Genomic DNA, 25,482 nt, shown 5'->3' on the forward strand with positions numbered 1-25,482 from the left:
TTTTGTGAAATTCCTCCTAAAATTGTGAGAGGAGTTGATCTCAGAATGTGAGTACCCTTCCTGGGATGGATGGACAGACATCACCACGACATAATCCCCCTTCGGGCCTTTCGGCCAGCGGGGGATAAAAATTGTGAGGGAGGTTGATTTCAGAAAGCAAGCACACCTTGATGAAATTGCCAAAGTACAAGTTTGTTAATAATCAAGGGCATAACTCTGGTAAAATTTGCCCAAATTAAACGAAATTTCAATATGCGTATAACTGTCATATAACAAAGCCTTTTGCCAAGTTTGGTGAAATTCCTCCACAAATTGTGAGAGGAGTTGATTTCAGAAGAACGTACACCCTCATTAAACTGCCAAAGTACAAGTTATTTAATCAAGGCTCAAAACTCACCTCCCGCTGCCTTAGCAGAGCTAAAAACATCATCAAGGACAGCTCCCACCCTGGCTTTGATCTGTTCGACCTGTTGCCCTCAGGGAGGTGCTACAGGTGCATCAGGACAAAGACAAATCGATTCAAAAACAGCTTCTTTCCAAAAGCCATAACCGCTCTGAACTCGGATATGCTCTGACTTTATAGTCTATTTATTTTACTACCCGTATTTTCTGGACTATAAGCCGCTACTTTTTTCCTAGGTTTTGAACCATGCGGCTTATACAAAGGTGCGGCTATTCTGTGGATTTTTCTTCCACCGCTAGGGGCGCTCTAACCGGAAGTAGAATCAAAAATAAGATAGACGAAAAATCAATGCAAAGAAGAATTAGCAGATCTTTAGCAGATAGAACACGCACGACAAATTACTAACTGGTAATTATTTTCAAATCCAGCGAAGATGATTAAAGTGACTTATGGTTTCAAACACAGGAGAAATGAAGGTAAATAAATACCGGTTATATTCTCTTGGTTCTGTTCCGTTTTAATCAGCAAAGTTGCTGCCGTGTTAAAAGGCACTGTTCGGAAAGAATCTGTTCAGGTACATACATGTACATTTACAGTACAAAATCGTTCTGTACATGCAGTAAATATCTAATTTTTCAACATAGATATCTGCGGCTTATAGCCCGGTGCGGCTTGTATATCTTTTTTTAAAAATTTTTTTAAAAATAGAGCGGATGCGGCTTATATACAGGTGCGCTCTATAGTCCAGAAAATACGGTATGTGACTCTCCTCGTGCAATAATTTATAATGTGCAGTACTTTATAAGGGACTCTCTATGTGCAATACTTTTATAATGTGCAATACCTCACTCCATAATGTGAAACACAACACATTCACCTCACCTCAGGACTGTGCACCTTACATACAGCACATGCACCTCAGGACTGTGCACCTTACACACAACACATACACCTCAGGACTGTGCACCTTACACACACCTCAAGTCTGTGCACCTACCTTACCTTGCAATACTTCATAAATGTGAATATTTTATTTTATAATGTGAATCTCTCGTGCAATAATTTATAATGTGACTCTCTCTGTGCAATAATTTATATGTGCAATGAGCAATACCTCACTCCATAATGTGTAACACAACACATACACCTCAGGACTGTGCACCCTGACACACTCCCCCCCTTTTTTTCTCCCCCCCTTCCTCTCTCTCTCTCTCACTCTACACGCTGTTTTGCACTGTTATTGGAGATGCTTTAATCTCATTGTACATATGTATAGTGACAATAAAGGCATTCTATTCTAAAACTTTCACAAATGAAATTAAATCGCAATATGCGTATTACCGTAATATAACAAGGCCTTTTACTAGGTTTGGCGAAATTCCTCCACAAATTGTGAGACGAGTTGATTTCAGAAGGAAAATAGAATAGAATGCCTTTATTGTCACTATACACATGTACAATGAGATTAAAACACTCTCTCATGAAATTGTCAAAGTATAATTTTTTTGAATCAAGGGCTGTAACTCTGGTAAAATATGACCGAATTGAACAAAATTATAATATGCGTATTACTGACATATAACAAAGAATCCTGTCAAGTTTCGTGAAATTCCTCCAAAAACTGTGAGAGGAGTTGCTCTCAGAAGGTGAGTACCCTTCCTGGGATGGACGGATGGACGGACTTCGCCACGACATAATCCCCCTTTGGGCCTTTTGGCCAGCAGGGGATAAAAAGCAACAAAATATGGAATAAAAGTATTTGATGGTAAGAATGTATCTTTTTTATTTTTCAAGAATTATTATTATAGCATTTTCCACAAACTGCTACTGTTATTTAGCCGGTTTGTTTACATTCAAAGTGGAAATGATTTTGTTGGACGTTTTGTATAAAGTTTTTATTTATCGAATTTGCAAAAAATAAAAAATATTCTGTTTCTCAAAATCTAGTGAATGCGGATAGAATATAACAATTATTCCACTCAATCTCATCGTACTTGGGTTATAGCCAACTCAGTGCTACGTACCTTGTCGGCTATCAGCTCATGTACGACTCGATTTCGTGGAATAACTGTTATATCCATCTCAGCATGTCTATATCTATATCCTCATAAAGTTAAACCATGTGAGTTACTCAAGCTTATAAAACAAATATATAGATTTAGACACTGCCTAAAAGTGAAGCTCCCATCTGTTTCTGGGTTGTAGAATTTTCTTATATTATAGCCAGTTTCTTGGTTTATTTCTTTACTGGCTAGCACTGACCACTAGGCGGTGTGTATGACTGGTAAGTACTAACACTTGCCACTAGGCGGTGTGTATGACTGGTAATTACTAACACTGGCCACTAAGCGGTGTGTATGACTGGTAAGTACTAACACTGGCCACTAGGCGGTGTGTATGACTGGTAAGTACTAACACTGGCCACTAGGCGGTGTGTATGACTGGTAATTACTAACACTGGCCACTAGGCGGTGTGTATGACTGGTAAGTACTAACACTGGCCACTAGGCGGTGTGTATGACTGGTAATTACTAACACTGGCCACTAGGCGGTGTGTATGACTGGTAATTACTAACACTGGCCACTAGGCGGTGTGTATGACTGGTAATTACTAACACTGGCCACTAGGCGGTGTGTATGACTGGTAATTACTAACACTGGCCACTAGGCGGTGTGTATGACTGGTAAGTACTAACACTGGCCACTAGGCGGTGTGTATGACTGGTAATTACTAACACTGGCCACTAGGCGGTGTGTATGACTGGTAATTACTAACACTGGCCACTAGGCGGTGTGTATGACTGGTAATTACTAACACTGGCCACTAGGCGGTGTGTATGAGTGGTGGTACACGTACAAACCACAAAAAAATCGACTCGATGGGTTTACCATTTTTTCTTAGGTCCGCTGGAGCTCCGCTATAAATCTCACCATGCTATCAGAATAATAATTTAATGAATGATCAAATGGATAACGTATTCCATTAGAGGCAGCTGATTTACCAACATGGTATTATCACAATAATTTATATATCATAATATTCGTTTTTGTGAGAATCATTTCTGTATTTCTACAGCATCGAATAATTTCACCATTTTATCAAGCTTTTAGGATCACCACTTTTCACAATGGATGAACTGATCCAAATAAAAACTAGGCTGAATTCTACAACAGACTGTGTAGTAACATGTTGTCCAAGTCATAAAATATGATGAAGGTCCTCTAACAGACGTGGACAAATTTGTTGGTACCGTTACAGCTCGTTGAAGCAATACTTAATTCCTCCTGAAAACTAACAACATTGAAAACAATTTTCTCATGTATACTTGCACGCCTTTGGTATGTCATAAAGTGAAAAAAAAGTGTGAAAATAAATGATTTATTGTTTATTTTACAAAGACATTCTAAAATAGCCTGGACAGATTTGTTGGTACCCGAAAAAAGATTATAAATAATTGGATTATAATGATATTTCAAACTAACTGTTGAACCTTAATTGGTATCACAGGTGTCTTCAATCTCATAATCCGTCATTCAGTCTATTTAAATGGAGAACAGTCGTCACTCTGCAGTATGGCATCATTGTGTGCACCACACTGAACACGGACCAGAGGAAGCAAAGGAGAGAGAGTTGTTTGAGGAGATCAGAAAGAAAATTATAGACAAGCATGTTAAAGGCAAAGGCTAAAAGACCATCTCCAAGCAGCTTGAGGTTCCTGTGACGACAGTTGCAAATATGATTAAGAAGTTTAAGTTTCATGGGACTGAAGCCAACCATCCTGGACGTGACTGCAAGAGGAAAATCCATCACAGATTGAGCAGAAGGATCGTGCCAATGGTAGACAAAGAGCCAAGGACAACTTCCAAAGAGATAAAAGTTTAACTCCAAGGTCAAGGTACTGTACGTCAATGTCTGTTTGCACCACCCGTCACTTTTTGAGTGACCGCGAGCTCAATGGAAGAAAACCCAGGACGACTCCATTGTTTAAAGAAAAACTTTAAAAAAAAAATAAAAGTCAGACTGGAATTTAGTGAAATGCATATTGACAAGCCACAACACTTCTGGGAGCATGTCCTTTGGACAGATGAGACAAAACTCGAGCTTATTGGCAAATCACATCAGCTCTATGTCCACAGAAGAAAAAAAATAAAGCTTTAAAAGAAAAAAACACCATACCTACTGTGAAATATGAAGGACGCTTGGGTATGATTTGGACCACAGGCTGGCCTAATGGTTAGCGTGTTCGCCTCTCGATTGGGAGATCACGAGTTCTACTCGCAGTCGGGTCATACCAAAGACCATCATAAAAATGGTACCTACTGCCATCTGGCAAGGCACGCTGCAATACAGATGTGAGTAGGAAGTCAATCTCTCACGGTTACCAGAGGACTAGCCCCCACTGTAATCCTAGCTATATAACAGGCGAGAGGCTGAGGGCTATAGAAACGGAAACCAGCGCCGCCCAATGCGCCTCAAAAGACTGATTAGTAATGGGACGGGAGACTGCCTGCAAAGACCAGGTCTTGGTGCAGGAGGGACTTTGATTTGACTTGGTTATGATTTGGGGCTGTTTTGCTGCAGATAGCATGGGGTGCCTTGAATCTATGCAGGACACAATGAAATCTCAAGACTATCAAGGCATTCTGGAGTGAAACATACTACCCAGTGTCAGAAAGCTCTGTCTCAGTCACAGGTCATGGGTCCTCCAACAGGATAAAGACCCAAAACACATAGCTAAAAGCACCCAATAATGGTGAAGAACAAAACATTGGACTATTCTGAAGGGGCCTTCTATGAGCCCTGATCTGAATCCTATTAAGTATCTCTGGAAAGAGCTGAAACATGCAGTGTGGAGAAGACACCCTTCAAACCTGAGACAGCTGGATCAGTTTGCTCAGGAAGAGTGGGCCAGACTACAGTACCTGTTGACAGATGCAGAAGTCTCATTGAGAGCTACAGTGATTGCTTGTTTGCAGTGATTCCTGCTAAAGGTTGTGCAAGAAAATATTAGATTAAAGGTCCCATCATTTTTGTTCATGCCATTTTCATTTGTTTTTTGAGGTAAAATATTCAGTTGAATCAAAAATCAAAAGCAAAATCTGATTTGTGTTAAACCCGCGTTTAAACAATGATGGATGCCATTCACTTTTGTCAGTTTCAAGTTATTTCAGAGATAGTTGTGGGTTCTTTTTGTCGTGGAAGGGTACCAGCAAATTTGTCCATGTCTGTAATTGACATGATTGAGATTAATGATATTGCTGAATGAAAAAAATATTACACACATTGTGGTACAGATTTCGCATGATCCAAGTTCATCATTAGCTAAATTCAGTTTCATGATACATATTGTGTGCTGTTTCTGTTGTACGGTTAGATGAAAAAGATCCCCATGAACTCTAAAAAGAAGAAGAAAAAAAATCACTTCTATTTTACAATTTATCTCAAATGAAGAAAAATTCCAAGAACTTATAAATTAAATATTGGCATATCCAGCAAAATATAAGGCAATATAACAAAACATAGATATATTTTGTTATATTGCTTTACATTTTGCTGGATAGCCCAACATTTCATTTCGAGTGGGGGGGTGGGTGTCATCTTTAGAGGTTTGTTTGGCAGTTGGCAAACCAACTTAAAGGTGCATTACTGCCACCAACTGGGCTGGAGTGTGGAACAGGCGATATTGGGGGGGGGGACACTTTTAATTTTTTTAGCTATTTCTGTTTCTATTAAATACTTGATAATTTTTTGGGTTTTGCTTTCGAGTAGAGTTTTTATTTCATCTTCGGTTGGTTCAGCAACACGTTCCGCCATTTTGTTTTTCTCTACTCATGGTATAAGAGCTGATAGCCTAGTAGTGGAGTAGCCAATTAGAGTGTGCGACTGCTCATATTCAGTGAATGTAGATAGAGTATATATATATATAAATAATATTCTGAAGCCTCAGCATGGCCATTCACATTAAAGAGCACATTAAAGAATAAGGGAATTATGAGATTATGATATAACCTCTGAGAACATTAAGCCTATTTCTAGACATACTGTATTTACTAATTTCAACTTTAAAACTCTTTCTATTGACTGATCATTTTGCTTCTTTCTAGAAATAAATACTTGAAGTAACCAAAATTATCTGACAATAGAATAAAACAATTTTGAGCTTTAAATAAGTATAGAAATATCTCAAAATAGGCGTAATAATCTTATATTAGTTTAAATACAATCTAATAAAGAAAAATTTCTTGTCTTTGCCCATATTCAAGAAATTTTATTTGCTAACGTATCTTTTTTTGCAGTGTTGCTTGAACTTTTCCTATTGCTGTATTTCTGACTAATAAGGGAAAGAATTTTGCAAGTAAATTTTCAGCTCTACACATCTCATACTGTTTTTGCTTTTTTGTTTATTTAATTTAGTGGTTTTAATGTAAAACCAACTCAAACCAAACAGCATCCAAACCAAAAGTATGAATTTCAGTAAACTGACTCAAAGCACTGGACTAAATATCTTCTTGGTATAAATTTATAATTGTTTTTTTTTTAAATTTGAGTCTTCATTTTATCTTAAATGGTATGGTCGTTTTTGAGACTAATACCTTTGCACTAGCCTCCATTTTATTTTCACTAGCTTATATAAAATAAAATGAATAAAATTGTTTATAGAGAGAATAACTGTTTCATGCATATATACATCTCTCACAAATGAACACATTACTAGATAACAGGCTGTTGATAGTGGACTTGCCTAGAGCGTTTAACAACCACACTGTGTGTGTGTGTGTGTGTGTGTGTGTGTGTGTGTGTGTGTGTGTGTGTGTGTGTGTGTGTGCCTAAGAGTGTGTCATACTCAGTCTGTTTTCCTCTACACACTATGCGTGAATCATAAAAGACACATTTTTCCTCGCCACAGGAAGAGAGCGGCTGGATTTTCCTGGAGGTGTTTTGCAAAAGTGCAGCTCTGTACTCATGAGTGCGTAACGTTGTTTGGTAAACACTTGCTCTGTTGCCAGGCAGACCTGCACCTCGCCTGCACCAATCACAGCCCAGGATGATAGGCCAACAAGGTTAGCGTTCAAACGAGCACACTCTTTACACTAACTCAGAGGCGGAGTGCTGTGCTACCATGGTGTCCTCGTTAAACCCCAATCATGCTGCGCCTCGCCGTAAATGGAGCACATGCATACATAATAAACAGGGATGCACTTTATTCGCAGAATTGCACTTAGCAGGTCAGATTATTCATTAAGCCGTGTGATGTGTGTTCAAATATTTTAACATAGAACCATTTGAACTTTGGGGAAATCAGAGACACCGGGAAGGTTTCCAGATCACAAAGACCAAGAGGCCACAGATTTCTGTATGGGGATGGGTTTATATCTTGGTGGGGACCAAAGGTCCCCACAATTTTTGGAATATCTGACAGTTTTTACCTTTTGGGGACATTTGTCTGGTCCCCGTGAGGAAATGTACAGCTTTTTTTTGAAAAACTAAGAGAGTCAAAAAGTTTCCTTTTCGGTTATTAAGGTTAGGGTTAGATTTAGGTGTCACTTATTATCTGTATTAATAATTATGTTTGTGAAAGGTCCTCAGAAGGAGACTAATACAGGATACTGTGTGTGTGTGTGTGTGTGTGTGTGTGTGTGTGTGTGTGTTTTATATACTACTGAGGACCAAATGTCCCCACAAGGATAGTAAAATCTGACAATTTCAACCTTGTGGGGACATTTGGATGGTCCCCACAAAGAAATTCCTGTTGTTGTGGTTTTTTAAGCAAAAATGAAAATAAATAAATTAATAATAATAATAATAATAATAATGAAAGAATGAATGAATTTATTTATTTCGAACATGTATAAAAATGTATGTAACTATTTGTACATACAAAAGAAAGAAAACGAGAAAGTGACAAAAAAAAGAATAAATAAAATAACAAAGAGCTATGACATTACAATACACCGCACATTGTTCGATAATAATATAATAATAAAAGAGACAAAGTTTCATTTTCATTTCTGAGGTTAAGGTTAGGTTTCAGTGCAGCACAACATTAATTAACTGCAATAATAATTATGTCAGTGGAAGGTCCTCACAAGGATAGTGAGACAAGTGCGTGTGTGTGTGTGTGTGTGTGTGTGTGTGTTGTAAATCCCAGCACACCTCATTCAGGTTGAGCTCCTGTGTTCTCCTCTCCAGTGCGTCAGTGTGTGAAATGGCCCATGAGGGTTCTTACAATCCCAGCACAGCACGTGTTCTCAGGCTTTCAGCTCAACCTGCGCGCGCACACACACACACACACACACACACACACACAAAATTCAATTTGTGTGACAAATCCACTTATTTGAATTTCTATAAATATAAATGACCTCACGCAGCTTGAGCTGACATTAAGCAGGCTTCACTACGAGGGCATTCCAGGACATACGGATACACACCAGTGAGTTTGACACACATACACACACAAATTTTCTCGAATGCTTATACATACCTACATTTAAGTGCTAAGTTTGTTAGATTAGTTTGCATTTACATTTACATCTAGCTCATCTGTTACTATTAGTCAGCTTCCTTCAAGTCCATCTATCTTGACAAAGTGTCCACCATTTTGTGTGTGTTTGTGTTGTGCAGGTAAATGTTTATCAGTTGTAGCAGGGTTGCTGTGTGTTTTTTTTTTTTACCAACGTCATTACTGGGTTGAGAAACAGTTCGCCAAGCAAAAATATCCAGCCAATAGCAGTGCTGTGGTCAGAAATGCGCGCTGATGACTGATGAACACAAACTGGGCATGGAAATATTTGGTTCTAGTCTCTAATTGTGCACACAGACTGCCACTTCAAAATCTTTAGACATGTGGAGTGTTTTTAACTACAGGCTTTGGTACAGTTTATCCATAATGAGCAATTATATAAGAAAAAGTGCACCATCAAGTGCCTAAATCTTTGCATTAAGGACTTCTTTAGTGTCCACTCTAAAGACAGTGTCACAAAGCAGCTTTACAGAAATCCACATGTAGATTTAAATCCCTAATGAAAAAATGGCAAGGGAAAGCTCCCGAGATGACGACTTTCCCTTTGCTCTGGCTTGAGAGTTACATTGTGACAGTTCAGGCTTAAGTTAATTGCTCATTTGTTATTTCAAAGCTTCAAAATCAGTAATTTTTAGCTCATCTGGCCATAGGCCAGGCCGGATGAGCTGATGCAATTGCACATCATCTGCCGTCGTCCATCGTTGTCCGCCCACAATTTACAAAAATTGCTACTCCTCTTACAGGACTGATCAGATTTCGATCAAACTCACATACAACGTTCCCCAGGTGGGTGTGCATACATGCTGTCAAGAAGGTGGTGCCACCTGTCATATTTACGATTTTATGGGCATCTGAAAATTTTGGGTGACTAGTCACATTAAACCCTACTCTTCGTAAACTGCTGGGACATTTTTCACTGAAACTCACCCAGAAGACTCTAAAGACATACTCCAACAAGAGTTGTTCACCAGATGGCGCCACCTGCCATGGATGCGGCTACACAATTTCAAAAAAAATCGGTACTCCTCCCATAGGTACTGATCGGATTTCAAACTTGCATACAACAACAGTGGCCGGTATGAGCTACAGCCTCATTGAGGCTATTTTTTATTCAACACTGTATTCAAAACTTAAAGCTAGACTGCCTTTCAGATTTTTCAAGTGTAGGTCATAAAAAGAATTTTCCCTGACACCCAATTATTTTTGTTTAGTGGACTGAAAGCTACTGAATTCAAATCACAGACTTCCAATTTTATTAGGCTTGTTTTAAAATAGAACAATTAACGAATTTAGAGCCATGTGGCCCTAAATTCTCCACTATTTTTTTCCTGCTTCACCGTGACCCAATTCAAGATACTACATCATGAATCACGTGGTGGGCTTTCCCCGTTCACGCAAAGCACTGTGGGATACAAATTTGAAACAGGAGAGAAAAATGGAGGACGTGAGTGTGCGAATGAAACGTGAAAGACCAACTACAGTAACGGAAAGCGAGAAGAAAAGACGTTATGTTGCGAAGGAAAGGAAACGCAGGACCAAACTAATAAATATCGGCGGTCAGTGAGCACCTCGGTGTGAAAAGCTGTTAGTTTAGCAACAGAATGATGTAACTGTCAATGCACGATCAAAGGTAAACCTGCGCATGTGCACACGGACTTCCTCTGTCTGCTTGACTGTGTGAAGAGAGCGATTTCATGCACATTATTTGCTCGGGAATCCCCTCAAATTAAATCACTTCCCAGCCACAGAATGGCCTGATATTTTGTGAGATATTACAGAAATAAACATCTCACAATGACCAAATTTCAGAGAGAACTAAATTTCACCGATTTTATGAAATCGAAAGGCTGTCTAGCTTTAACAGGGCCAACTCACTCTTCCCAGAATCCCGTTCATTGTTTTTATTTTGAAAGCATGTGATCAAAACTTCTGCAAATCTGCCGTTAGTGATCCCTTTGGAATTCATCTCAAACTTTTCTTTCATCTACGTGTCATACTACGGAGCCCCTAAAGGGGCATGGGTTAAAAAAAAAAGTTGAACGTTTCTCATGCGCACAAGACACTACCAGGAGAAGCATGAGCTCCATAAATATGATGAAGCACTTCTTAGAGGAGAATGGCCGTACAGAGGGATATATGCGAGACCACAAAATGTACCAGAAGATGTAAATCAACTAACAGATGACGTGTGCACCAGATACTTTCAAGTAAAGTTTTTTTTTACACATGTTCCTAAGGACTCCTTATCATACAACCCCAAGTCCAAAGAAGTTGGGATGCTCTGTAAAACGTAAATAAAAATAGAATGTAATGATCTGTAAATCCTTTTCAACCTATATTCAACTGAATACAATACAATCACAAGATAGTTAATGTTCAAACTGATAAACTTTATTGTCTTTTGTAAATATATACTCATTGTGAATTTGATGCCTGCAACACGTTCCAAAAAAGTTGGGACAGGGGCATGTTTACTACGGAGTTGCATCACATTTTCTTTTAACAACACTCAGTAAGCGTTTGTGAACTGCGGACACTAATTGTTAATGTTTTGAACATGAAATTCTTCCCCATTTTTGCTTGATATATGATTTTAGTTACTCAACAGTCTGGGGTCTCTGTTGTTGTATTTTGTGCTTCGTAATACACCACACATTTTCAGTGGGAGGCAGGCAGGCCTGTTTAGTACCTGCACTCTTTTACTACGAAGTCACGCTGTAACGTACAAAATGCGGCTTTGCATTGTCTTACTGGGATAAGCATGGCCATCCCTGAAAAAGACATCGTCTGGATGGCAGCATTTTTGCTCCAAAATCTGCATGTACCTTTCAGTATTCATGGTGCCTTCACAGATGTGTGAGTTACCCATGCCATGAGGAATAACACACCCCCATACCATCACAGATGCTGGCTTTTGAACTTTGTGCTGGTAACAATCTGGATGGTCCTTTCCTGTCTAGCTCAGAGGACACAATGTCCATGATTTCCAAAAGCAATTTGAAATGTGGACTCATCAGACCACAGCACACTTTTCCACTTTGCATCAGTCCCTCTGAGATGAACCTGGGCACAGAGAATTCGGCTGAGTTTCTGGATGTTGTTGATATATGGCTTCCGCTCCGCATGGTAGGTGCAACAATGAACTGTGTTTAATGACAACAGTTTTCCGACGTGTTCCCAAGCCCATGTAGTAATGTCCTTTATAGAATCATGTCAGTTGTTGATGCAGTGCAACCTAAGAGATCGAATGTCACAGGTGTTTAATGTTGGTTTTCAGCCTTGTCCCCCCCTTAGGTGCAGAGATTTCTCTGGATTCTCTGAAACTTTTGATGATATTATGGATTATTGATAGTGAAATTGAGAACCGTTGCTCTTACACTGTAGGTCTATTTGCCCATGCAATTTTTCACAAAGCAATGAACCTCACCCCATCCTTGCTTGTGAATGACTGATCATTTCCAATTACCAATTAACCCATTTACCTGTACAATGTTCCAAACCGGTGTTTTCTTGAGCATACCACAATGTTCCCAGTCTTTTGTTGCTTCATAGTAAAAGAGTGCAGTTGCTAAACTGGCCTGCCTGCTTTCCATTGAAACTGTGTGGTGCATTAAGAAGTGCAAAATATGACAACAGAGACCCCAGACTGTTGAACAACTGAAGTTGTATATCAAGCAAGAATGGGGAAGGATTTCATGTTTAAAACATTAACGATTAGTGTCCGCAGTTCACAAACACTTACTGAGTGTCGTTAAAACAAAATGTGATGTAACTTTGTAGTAAACATGCCCCTGTCCCAACTTTTTTGAAACCTGTTGCAGGTATCAAATTCAGAATGAGTATATATTTACAAAAAACAATAAAGTTTATCAGTTTGAACATTAAATATCTTGTCTTTGCATTGTATTCAATTGAACATAGGTTGAAAAGAACTTGCAAATCATTACATTCTGCGTTTTTTTGTTTATTTGTTTGGGTTTTTTTTGGGGGGTGTACATGGAAGCTTTGAACAAAATATGCCTTATCTTTTCTTTCAATTTCCTATCTTCAATTTCATGTGACAATTTAAGATGTATGGCCGAGGATGTTGCCAAATTGTTGCGGATTGTTTCTGGAATATCGCTAACATCAAAAATGTGCGTTTTTAATTAAAAAAAGTGCTCATTAGCAGGATTCATTATGCCACATTGAGAAGGTGGAAAGCAATTATATTGATTTCATCACATCTCATTATCTCTAGCTGCTTTATCCTGTTCTACAGGGTCGCAGGCAAGCTGGAGCCTATCCCAGCTGACTACGGGCGAAAGGCGGGGTACACCCTGGACAAGTCGCCAGGTCATCACAGGGCTGACACATAGACACAGACAACCATTCACACTCATATTCACACCTACGGTCAATTTAGAGTCACCAGTTAACCTAACCTGCATGTCTTTGGACTGTGGGGGAAACCGGAGCACCCGGAGGAAACCCACGCAGACACGGGAAGAACATGCAAACTCCGCACAAAAAGGCCCTCGCCGGCCACGGGGCTCGAACCCGGACCTTCTTGCTGTGAGGCGACAGCGCTAACCACTACACCACCGTGCCGCCCCATATTGATTTCAGTTATTTAAAACTTAACTTTTTAAAAATTCAGGATGTTAATTCTTGTTTTTATTTTATTTCTTTCTCTTTTTTTTTGTAAAATACAATTCAGATGAAATATACAGATTCCTTAGCTACATTAATTCTCTCAATGGCTGTAATCTCCTGCATGCAGGGCACATTTTATACGCGTCATCACCACGCTGTCGCATACCTTCGAGCCCGAAGGCACTTTGGTAATTGTCAGTTTGAATATAGACATGTCATACAGTCATGTTAAACCTTGCAGGAAGTGGGAAAATAATAGTAGCCTTACAGTTGGCTAGAAAATTATATTACAGAAGTACTTTTCAACTTCTGAACTTTTCTCGGTATATATTCTTGGATACGCACTTCTTAAATTCCAGCTTCCTTTTTGATGTGAAAGTACAACTTGGATAAAGTTTTTTTTTTTCCTGACACGCTAACAGGCCGCTACATGCAGTCGCAGGAGTTCCTGTGCTTCCTGCTCATTCTTCTCTCGTGTGGAGGTCTCGTGGCAGCTTGCTTGCTGCTCCCTCAGCTGTGGTCCAGCATCTGACAGATGGCCCAGGCAGAAAAATGCCTGACTCTTAGTGACTTTTTTTTTCCAAGCGTTCAGCAACTCACCAAGCCGCAGTAACATACCTCAGAAATGTCTACAATACCCCAGAAGTCTGGCTCTGCTTCTCGTTCCCCACAGTGTACCACAGTCTGGGTGCACACGTTTACAATTTAGAGCCACAGGTTTTTACATTAAGAGTCTCGAGACTGGAGTAACATCGTATACGGCAGAGCTTTGGCTCAAATATACGTAGGAGCAGACCTGGGGCTTGGGGTGTAATTGAAAATGGAAGCGACACTGAAAAATACTGAATATTAAAGGAGAGCATTTTCCAAGCATCCACTCCACTTTTTATCTCAAGTGCTCTATCGGAGTAATGAAATGGAATGGAGCAGGATCACACCACTTCGCCCCATCACTCAAAGCCACATCGCTTGGATGAAATCAAGTGTGGAGAAAACAAGATGCTGAAAAAACTCCACACATGCATATACACGCTTCAACTAGAGCAGACAAAGTGAACGAGGCAAAGTGAACGAGGCAAAACACACACACACACACACACACACACACACACACACACTGAATACAGGCTTTCAATCTTCCTCTAGAGTAAATAAGTAAGCACACCTGCATGCGTGGGCGGCAAACTAAGTGCAAACCTCATGTCTGTCTCCTGTACACACTCGAGCCATCACATTCCTTTCATAATTGCATGTGAATTATAATTACTTTCAAACGTTCAGTCGACAAATGTATGTGAATAATAATTAGCCTTCGTGCTAGACTGTAACAGACAGCAAATATATGCAGCACAATAACAATGTGTTCACAAACCTCTTTTCTTATTAAATTTAAGCCACTCAGTGCTTAAACAGCCAGTTTGGCTTTGCTATTCACTCTATATTCTCATGACATAAAGCTGTTATAAACCCTTCCGAGTGTACTATAAACCCAGTAAAACTTCATGGCACATTCAGCTATGGGGAAAAAAAATAAACAAAAAACAAAGAGTAATTCAAAAATCATTCATTCATTCATTCATTCATTCACTCTTTTTATTCTCCTGTGACTGAATATTACTGATTATTCTACATACAGGACACTTTTTCGATGGAATAAAAACATTTATTTTTTTCGTGGTCCAAATCCTGCGCTCTGATTGGCTGGCGAGCGGGTCTGTATCCTAAGTTACGGACCCCGGTTATGGACCTTTGGGGACTTGCTCGTTCACAACAACAACAAACATAGTAGCATTTTTTTGTCAACATTTATCTTTTTTATAAGATTTATTTATAAGATTATCAAAAATCTTATAAATTTTTGCCAGCATTTCTCAGGAGAATAGCATTAATTTTACAGCATGGATAGCGATAACGACAGTGTTCACAGCGAAAGTGAGTTTTACTACCCTGAGGAAGAAGAAATAAAAGAAAACATTTCAGGAGAAAGCTAAAAACCTCTAACTTGCTAACGCCGAGCAAAAACATGGCTGAATCCTGAATGACTCCTATTTGTATAAATAGGGGACGACATAGGCGGCAAAATGTAGTTTTTTTCCTGCCATGGAAGTGCACTTGTATACTGAGGAGGAAGCAATTTGCATTGCAGCCGTGAATGAGGATTCAAAATGGCGGCTCGCCTTTCAGGCGCTCTCGTTTTCTGTTAGAATTTGGTAAAGAAAAAAAAAATTATTTACCAGCTTAAGGTCGGTCCGTATGGTGAAATACCGTGACCTCAGCCTTGAATACTGACTCGGCCCAGAGGGCCTCGCTCAGTACTTTCAAGACCTCGGTCATGGTATTTCACGATACGGACCTCCCAGCTGGTAAATAACATTTATGTATTCTATTCCCTTCCAACGGGTTTCATTCATTTGGTTTGATAGCATGCAATATTGTTAGCATATCGCTTATCCTACATGTATTACATCACTCTACCCAATGGAGAATGGGTATTGAATATGGTTTATGATATTGCATGGTTGTCAAGACAACATAACGTCATACGCCAGAGACGTAAAACTTCCGCGCTAGCGAGCGACTGTGACAATTTGTAAACAAACACGGCTACCAGGTTTGCTTCATTAAATACGGAAGATTTAGAGAGAATTTTGAAAGAGAAAGACGCGCTGAGCACCCAAAAAGAATGTGTATGTATAATAATAGTAATAATGGCTTTTTTCGTGGTATACCAGATATATTCCATTCAGCTACTCGTCTTTGACTCGTTCAATATCATGCTAGCTGAATGGAATATATCTGATATACCACGAAATAAGCCAGCCAATATTATTTGAATATACTGTAATAAAAGTTATGTGAACATGTTCGCTCTCTCTCTATATATTCTGACATTTCCACTTAATATTTTTTTATCATGGTTGAAGGGCAAAGATGGATGCAAGTACAGAAACCTTTTATTTACAGAGGATAGTCAAAGCAACAAAAAACACCAGGCATGAAAACAACATCAGAAATGAGGAACAGGACGAGCATCAGGATGGAAAATAAAAACAATTGCAAGACGAACTAACAGAAGCCGGTGTTTAAATAAGTTTAAAAAAAAAGTGAAACCAGGTCTACGTGGCAAATGCTGTCTATAGAGAAATGACAACTACGTCATGGCACATTGGTGTGTAGTTTGAGGGGTCATGCTTGTATGCTTGAGCAAGTCCATGGATACGTCAGTCGCACTGTATAAGCAAAAATTTTATACATCTCCTTTGTTTGAACAAAACAAATATTCAACATTGTGAAACAGGGAGGGAACTCTCTCAGAGACGTGAGGCAGATCGACTCGTACGGTCTTGCGTGATTGGCTCTCTGTAGCATTCCGTTAAATACAGTCAGGCAGGAATACATGATATCTGTAACTTTTTGTTTTGAAAGTCTGAGTAGGAGTCAATGTTGTAGTCGAGTCACTAAACATCGAGTCTGAGTCCAGTCTCGAGTCCCCAGTGTTCAAGTCCGAGTCAAGTCCAAGTCATTAAAGAAAATTTCGAGTCGAGTCCGAGTCGAATCCACTATTGATCCGAGTCAAGTCTGAGAACAAGACTCCAACCGCACCATTTGACGGTGGCTGTTTCAACTCCATTAACATTAGTTTGTTCCTGAACATGACGTATGAACAGGTGAATGTGCTTCTCTTTGTCAGAGAGTGTGAAGTATTCTGTCAGAGATGGTTGGGAGATGGATGTAAGTGTAGAAGGTGTGTTTATTAATACAAGTAAAGATGATAAACAATCCAGAACAGCAGGCAAAATCGTAAAACAGTGAAACAGGCAATAGGTCAAACGAGGCACAAATAGGCTATCATAGACGAGGCAGAAACAAAGAAGAGAAACAGGAAATCAGGGATCAGGAAACCAAACAAGGGCATCAGGCTCAGTAATGTATCAGCAACGCAACTCAATACTTCGCAAAGTAAGTGTGTTTTCACAGTTTTTATATAGGCACGTTGATTGCGCCTTAATCCTGTGCAGGTGCGGGTCGTTTACGGCGCGCACATGAGAGTCCACTTGGCGCACGCACTGTCCAAAGCGCACCTGAGAGTCTATCTAATGCACGCGCCAAGGCGCACAGGTGTGACACGCTTACACGAAATTATTACAAAAATTAATGTAAATATAAATATCTTATGCCAAATTATTAAGGCATGTTACAAAAAATAAAGAAAAAATCCGAGTCGTCGTCTCCAATTTACGAGTCCGAATGCAGTTAATGCACAAGTCCAAGTCATCAGTGCTCAAGCCCAAGTCAAGTCACAAGTCCTTAAAATTAGGGCACGAGTTGAATTTGAGTCTGAGTCCTGGACTCGGGTACTACAAGCAGAGCCGGCCCGTGGCATAGGCAATATAGGCAAATGCTAAGGGCGCTGCGTCCATCCAGGGGCGCAGAAACAGGGGGAGAAAAATTATGACTTCCACTATTCTGAAAACGAGTCAGCATTATAATGTCTTAGCCTAATTTAATTGTACAGCAAAGCATGTAGTCAGGGTGCGATTTGTCAAAAAAAGCGGGGTGGGGTGGGGTGGGGTGGTGGTTGTTAATCATGAAACAATAAATGCTCAACAGTGGTTCGCCCTGTCTATAGTGTGTCTTCGGGCGCGCAAGTGCGCATCCGTGGCTATTCTCTGTTTTGGCCATGTAATAGCCTAAGTGCAAAGTGTGCCCAGGGGCACCAAGGGCGACCAAAACCCCACCAAAAAGGAGGGATGGAGTTATTGAATGGAGATGTTACCAAGTGCATTAGTGGTGTACAGTGTTTTCAACCACTGTGCTGCCGAACTCTAGTACCGCAGAACACTAGTGTGCCGTGAGAGATTACCAAGTGTACCGTGGAAAATTATAGAATGACTGTATATTGTAAATACTGGCAACAGCATTTTAGTTTCAGTCAACATTTTCTATTGGTGATGTGCCTTGAGATTTTTTCATTGAAAAAAGTGCACCCTGGCTCAAAAAGGTTGAAAAACAAGTGTAGCCTACGCAGTAGTGGTCGGTGATTTCCTTATGCCTACTAAAAATGCACAATGATAGGTTATAAGGGGGGCGGGGGAGCGGTGTTCATCGGGGAATGAGTGGCTATCCACTGCAAAAAGTAGCCCAGACTACAAGTGCTTAAATGAAGAAATCCAAACTCTCGGGTGCGCAAGGGCGCAAACGAAGGCTACAGGAAGAAACAAATAGAGCCAAGTATAGAGGTAAGTCTGATCTAATCTCTCATATTAACCATTATAGTGGCAAATTAATATTTTAGACGCCTGAATCAATGTCTGCCTAGCTAACTAGATGCAAACAGCAACAGACTTCAATAACAAAGTACCCATAATAGCACTTTTGTTTGAAAATACAGCCCATTGATGTCCTAACAGGGTGCTTAAGTTTGCACAATTTAGAATTGTAGAATTTTTTATTCATTTAATTTGTTAATTCTTCAGAGATGACTTAACTTTTAATAGCAAAAAAGAAACTAAAAATAATTTCTTGTTTATTGTCCATGCACTACACTTTGAACAGGGTGCGGAAGAGTTTTTGCCCATTATATGGAGATATGTATTGAATTTGTGTGGTCATTTTACTTTAATAATGCTAACAATAATAAGAATAATGAAAAAGATAAAAATGACTTCTTGTTGATTGTCCATGCACCGTACATTGTTTAATAGTAATAGAATAGAGTGATTAGATTAAAGTGTTATTTAGATGTTATTAGAGGAGTTTTTTTTCGGGGGGGGGGGGGGGGGGGGGGGCGCGCCAAAACTCAATCTCGCCTAGGGCAGCCAAAGACCTAGAGCCGGCCCTGACTACAAGCCTGAGTAGAAATGAAAATTTATCATCTATTCCATGTTGTTTTTACATCATACAATACTGGATTTGGGATGTGAAAGGGGCTTGTGGCAAACAGGAACTGAAATGAGTGTTCCTGCAGTGTATTGTATATTCGAAGAAAGCCAATAGACCGGTAAGGCCATTGCAGTCTCTTTCGATTTCTTCATTACATCCACAAAAACTCGGAGCCGACTGCTGTGCTACGTGCCTCATTTCATACATTAATGTCCAGTTGCTCTTATTGTATCTTTTCCACGTATTGTCTGAAATGGAGCACGAGCTCTCTGTTGGAAATACATTAGAAAGCCCAGGTGGGGTTTGTGTACTCGTCACACCAAGCAGCTCTCGTTTTTAGATCAAATTAGAAGTAGGAAACTGCTTCAAAAGAATCTGAAAAGGGTGTAATGCATACGAGTAAACGAAAGAATATTACTGAGCGAAAATCGATTCACTTCCTTAATGTTACCTGCAACAAGGAAAGTAGCTGCACTGACATCACCAACACACTTCTTATTTCACAAATTGGTTCATGCTAATAGAGAGTTAATGTACATGATGTGTTACAGCTAGTGGAATTAATTTCACTCTTTAAATACATCTCATTATCTCTAGCCGCTTTATCCTGTTCTACAGGGTCGCAGGCAAGCTGGAGCCTATCCCAGCTGACTACGGGCGAAAGGCGGGGTACACCCTGGACAAGTCGCCAGGTCATCACAGGGCTGACACAGAGACACAGACAACCATTCACACTCACATTCACACCTACGCTCAATTTAGAGTCACCAGTTAACCTAACCTGCATGTCTTTGGACTGTGGGGGAAACCGGAGCACCCGGAGGAAACCCACGCGGACACGGGGAGAACATGCAAACTCCACACAGAAAGGCCCTCGCCGGCCACGGGGCTCGAACCCGGACCTTCTTGCTGTGAGGCGACAGCGCTAACCACTACACCACCGTGCCGCCCAGGTGGTACCTGCCGTCTCAAATACAATACAATACAATACAATAGCTCTTTATTATCCCATAGTTGGGCAATTTGTAGTACAACAGCGGTCGAGTTAAAAAATTACAAAATATAAAATAAAAACTTAAAGGACAGAAAGAACATTGTACATTGTACAAATATTCTCCGCACCGTCTGGCTGTTCACTGACCGGAGGTTGTATTTTGAGTGCAGCCGCACTCAAAATACAATATTAATTTGAATACAATTTAAACATATTTGAAATTATTAAATATGCATGTTCTAATTATAGTCGTTAATATCAGTCTAATCTGTTGAAACATCCAGGTATTTCCTGCATTTACTTTTGGCTAAATGATACTTGTGTTGCTTGAAGGTTTTCTTTGTACAAAGGAAGAATTTCGAAGAACAACTTTATTCATCACACGTGTGTGAAATTCCTCTCTGTGTTTAACCCATCTGAAGCAGTCAACACACACATGCACACACACATGAGCAATGAGCACACACACATACCCAAAACAGTGGGCAGCCATGCTAACAGCGCCCGGGGAGCAGTTGGAATTTAGGTGCCTCGCTCAAGGGCACCTCAGCCCAAGGCCGTCCCATGTTAACCTAACCGCATGTCTTTAGACTGTGGGGGAAACCGGAGGAAACCCACGCAGACACGGGGAGAACATGCAAACTCCACACAGAAAGGCCCCAGCCAGCCACTGGGCTCGAACTCAGAACCTTCTTGCTGTGAGGCGACTGTGCTAACCACTTACACCACCACACCACCCACAATTTCATTGTACAGGGAAAGTTGTTTTGACTTTGACTTGACTTCAAACTAGGACAAGGACTCTTGATAAATATAATTAACGACATACTTTATTACCGCCGCCGCCAACTTTGTTGGAGGAGGTTATATTTTCGCCTCCAGTTGTTTATTTCTTTGTTTGCTGTTCCCAACGTAACTCAAAAAGTAGTGAATGGATTTTGATGAAATTTTGAGGAAAGGTGAGCCATGGGCCAAAGAACAACTGATTAGATTGTGATGCAAATCCGTATATGTGGCTTGGTGGAAGTATGCACTTTACCGAGTGCCCTTCTACATCTTTTTCACATCCTTTTCAATTATTTTCTTACTGTAAATATAAAACAATATAAAATATAAAACATTGGGGCGGCATGGTGATACAGTGGTTAGCACTGTCAACTCGGAGCAAGAGGGTTCTAGGTTCAAACCTCATGGCTGACGAGGGCCTTTCTGTATGGAGTTTGCATGTTCTCCCTGTGTCTGTGTGGGTTTCTACCAGGTTCTCCGGTTTCCTCCCCCAGTTCAAAGAAATACAGGTTGGGTAAAATACCCAGCCACTGGGGTTGTACAAGCCAGTGCATACTTAGTGCCGGTCCCAAGCCCAGATAGATTGGGGAGGGTTGTGTCAAGAAGTGCATCTGGTGTAAAACCTATGCCAAATCAAATATGCGGAACAGATCCACTGTGGCGCCTGAAAAAAGAAGAAATATAAAACAACAAACAAACTGTGTTTGGGAGGAAGGTGATATTATATGTGAATAGTTCATTCCTGACAATTGGAGTCTTTCTTCTTCTGTGGCTGAATCTCAAATTGTGTTATAGTGAGCCCTAGTCTGAAAAAATAAAAAATAAAAAATAAATAACCAAACCAAAACCTAATAATCTTTTTGAGGGAAAAAACAAAACAAAAAAAAAGTTCCATTGGATTACTCCTGGCATTAGAGCATGATTATCGACTGTATGGGAGTTAAATTATAAGGCACTTGTTTAAATATTATTTTCATTGTATATTTATTACATTGCCTCACAGCAAGAAGGTCCGGGTTCGAGCCCAGCGGCTGATGAGGGCCTTTCTGTGTGGAGTTTGCATGTTCTCCCCGTGTCCGCGTGGGTTTCCTCCGGGTGCTCCGGTTTCCCCCACAGTCCAGAGACATGCAGGTTAGGTTAACTGGTGACTCTAAATTGTCCATAGGTGTGTGTGAAGACTGAGAGGAGAAAACCTCTATAACAATCCAGTAGAAGGCAACGGGAAACCACGACTGTAGTTCTTCCCTAGAGACTTTGAGGGCTGAAGCAGTCAGAGTGGCCACGTATATGATGTGATGTCATTAGGATTTACTAGGTTTTACGAGGTTTAGTTTGTTCAATCCTATTTGTAGTGATTAATGAAACAAATGTATGTTCTTAAATTAATATTCCATCCATATAGCAAGTATTTATGATATAATTCATATGTTTGAGAGGTAAACTTATGGTTGTACTTACACTTGCTTGTAGCCATGGATGTACTTTCCTCTGGAGCCGATTCTCTACTGACTTCAAAAATACCCTCTGTATATTACATGCAGGTCACATGACCTGAACCTGATTGGCTTAGAAGAGTTGCTAGGTTTTTCCAGGCCAGAATGATCTAACCGTAGGTACTTCTAGATCAATATCTTGGAATGTTGTGGGAATTTTTGCACTGTTAGTGTGGCTAATGAAGGGGCAAAACTGAGGAAGTCCCAAAATGTGACTAGGTTTTTCCAGACCAGAGCAGCATTTAGTGCACTATGTAAGTATTTTAATGATATATCGTTTACTCTTCCACTGTGGCCAAGGAAGAGATAGAGAAGAAAAAAAAGACTAACAGCAATGACTCACAGGCTAAGGAGCGAGACGGTCTCACAGCTGAGCGCTCCTAACCAGCTTATAATTTGATATTAAACATTCTTCCATTTTTCTTCGTCACGCCATGTTGGCCTGCTGCCCTCTATGCTGGCCCAGATACAGCTTCTCTCTCTCTCTCTCTCTCTCTCTCTCTCTCTCTCGGTTTGTGAGTGATTATCCAAGACAGAGCAAGGGTTGACATCCAAAAACACACACTACTGAACTACTATACCCATTATTGAGAAACTGCTTTGACATACTATTCAGTACATTACTTTGTGGTTTTGGATGTAATCAGCGATTAGAGATAGGTGCTCTTCCAAGAATCACTCGGAAAGAATAATTTCATTTCCAGCATTTCATTCTCAGCAGCCCCACCAAAAACATGCCATAATTTTCGGTGAGGCAGGCCAACATTAATAATGGCACTAATAGCCTTAAAGAACATGAAGTCAGGAGGCTAACATGCTTGCCTAATCCTATAGGCTACTATCTGGAAAATGTTTAGAATAACCCAATAATAGGTTATAGTTTAGTAGCCCGTTTTGAGCAGAGGTAATCTCATGAACCAGGGTTGACAGATTTCAGTAAAATTTTCCAAACCCAACTACATTTCAAAAACCACACAAAACACAAAATACCAGAAAATAGCCAAAAAATTTGGGCACTGGAAAAGGGAGGCATGTTTTTGTCATTTTCTCAGCCTTTCCATGGGGAAACAAGTATTTCACGTGTAAGTATTTTTGATTGTACCAATATTATCCACTCTATAATCTCAGTTTTCCTCTCTCAATCTTCACAATATACTTAATCTTACAATAGAAATGCTTATGTACATCATAGACACAATGTATGTACCGGTACTTATGGACCCTTTTCACGTGACGTCACGACAAATGCGGCCGCCATTTTGGACATGTAGTCCAGTAGTTTACCACAGCCAGCATTGAGGAACGGCAGCAAAGAAAGTGTTTATTTTCAGCAAGACTTCCATCATGCCACTATATTGTTGTGCACCTGGATGTAGTAACCATCAACAAACAAGGCAAGGGTTATCATTTTATCGGATCCCGACGGAGAAGATGGATAGCGGCCATTAACAGATTGGCAGCCCTCGGCATACCAACGGTTGTGTAGTGACCACTTTGTTGGAGGTAAGACGAATAAAATTAGCCAGAAAAGGCATTACATTGCTGTTAACATTCTGTGGCGGCGAGTGTGTAACCAAATAGGCTAAAATAACCCATTGTAACCTCTTTGTTCTTCTGTAGTAGCTATTGTTGACTAGCTAATGTCAACAACGTCATAGCTGGTACGTTACTGTAGCAATGTTTACGTTCAGTCATTTGGATGACTGTTAAAACCTTTCAGTCTCAAGTTTTTCCTTTACTGTATTTACTAGTTTACTGTAATTATGATCCGGCAGCTATTTACACCGGATCCAGTGTAAATAGCTGCCGGAGCCAACGTCCGAGAATTAAGCAGCGCGCTCTGGCTTGCTCGCCCTCAAATTAAGCAGCGCGCTCCGGCTTGCTCCCGGAGTGTTCCGGCCGAGGTTCCGGAGCTCGCTCCGGCTTGCTCCCCATCAAATTAAGCAGCGCGCGCCGGCTTGCTCCGGAGCAAGCCGGAGCGCGCTGCTTAATTTGAGGGCGAGCAAGCCAGAGCGCGCTGCTTAATTTGAGGGGGAGCAAGCCGGAGCACGCTCCGGAACCTCGGACGGAGCACTCCTGGAGCAAGCCGGAGCGCGCTCCGGAACCTCGGACGTTGGCGTGTATGTGCATGGCGATGGGTTTTTAACGACATAGGTATACAGATCATGTGGGCCGAAGTCAGGTAAAGACGAGGGCTTCGTGTACTTCCGTACGTCAGTGAACAATCCTGGTGGAAGCAGGTAAACGTCATTCTCTAAGCCTGCTAACCTCAATTTTTGCAAATACCTCTCCCTCTGCTCGCCCTGTAAATGCCCTACGTCGCTGGATAGTGAAGGTGTTTTCTGCATCTCGCTCCTTTTTCTTTTATGTTTTTCGTTTGTCACCTTCCTCGCATTCAAACTGATTCAAGCCGAAGTCCACTACATGTCCAAAATGGCGGTCGCGTTTACGAAGGTCACGTGACTGAAAAGGGTCTATACTTTGTCATTTTGAGGAACTTTATTACATTTAATTCAGATAATTTGCTGTAAAAAGATCTTGGTGGATTATTTATAAACTAGTGGATTGGTCGTGGATTATTTATAAACTAGCCCAATTTGGCTACCCTGTCACTAACTGCCTTGTTCATTCCTCATCCACTTAAAATGTTCATAGAACGAGCATGGGGCAGAGTGATTCCTGCCCCAGCGGTCTCTATTAGCACTTGTTGCAGGTCTGATTTTTGGCCATTAGATGCAATAATAACTCTATTGTGTTAGGACT

At 40.4% G+C, this 25,482-nt stretch overlaps 1 protein-coding gene across 3 annotated transcripts in view; it reads right to left on the reverse strand.

The window, feature by feature from the left end:
- Positions 1–25,482, reverse strand: part of atxn1a (ataxin 1a) — a 244,077-nt gene that overhangs the window by 65,101 nt on the left and 153,494 nt on the right. For 2 of the 3 annotated variants that reach the window (XM_060942717.1, XM_060942719.1), the window contains exon 3: positions 8,559–8,671. The exons of the other annotated variant lie outside the window; for it this stretch is intronic. The gene's annotated coding sequence lies outside the window, so the exon portion shown is untranslated. The remainder of the gene's footprint in view (positions 1–8,558; positions 8,672–25,482) is intronic. 3 annotated transcript variants of the gene reach the window in all.

The sequence above is a fragment of the Neoarius graeffei genome, chromosome 16 (genome assembly GCF_027579695.1).
Source record: "Neoarius graeffei isolate fNeoGra1 chromosome 16, fNeoGra1.pri, whole genome shotgun sequence".
Taxonomy (NCBI): domain Eukaryota; kingdom Metazoa; phylum Chordata; class Actinopteri; order Siluriformes; family Ariidae; genus Neoarius; species Neoarius graeffei.